Source organism: Eimeria mitis, genomic scaffold (genome assembly GCF_000499745.2).
Source record: "Eimeria mitis Houghton genomic scaffold, Emh_scaff4111, whole genome shotgun sequence".
Taxonomy (NCBI): domain Eukaryota; phylum Apicomplexa; class Conoidasida; order Eucoccidiorida; family Eimeriidae; genus Eimeria; species Eimeria mitis.
In genome coordinates, this window is record NW_013572440.1 from 3,370 (window position 1) to 3,623 (window position 254).

The window sequence follows — 254 nt, forward strand, 5'->3', positions numbered from 1 at the left end:
CCCCCCTCTGCTTTTGTTTTCTAAGACCCTCGCAGCAGAAGCGGGCGCAGCGCTGGGGGGCCCCTGTGGGGGCCCCCCCCCAGGGCTGGGGCCCCCCAAGCCTGCTTGTTTGTCTTTTTTTCTTTGTTTGCTTCATCTCCTTTCCTTCACTGCAACATATTTGTAGAAAGTTGATAAAAGAAAGAGAAAGAAGACGTGAAAACCCCAAACCCTAAACCCTAAACCCTAAACCCTCGCTCGTGTACGCAGCATGG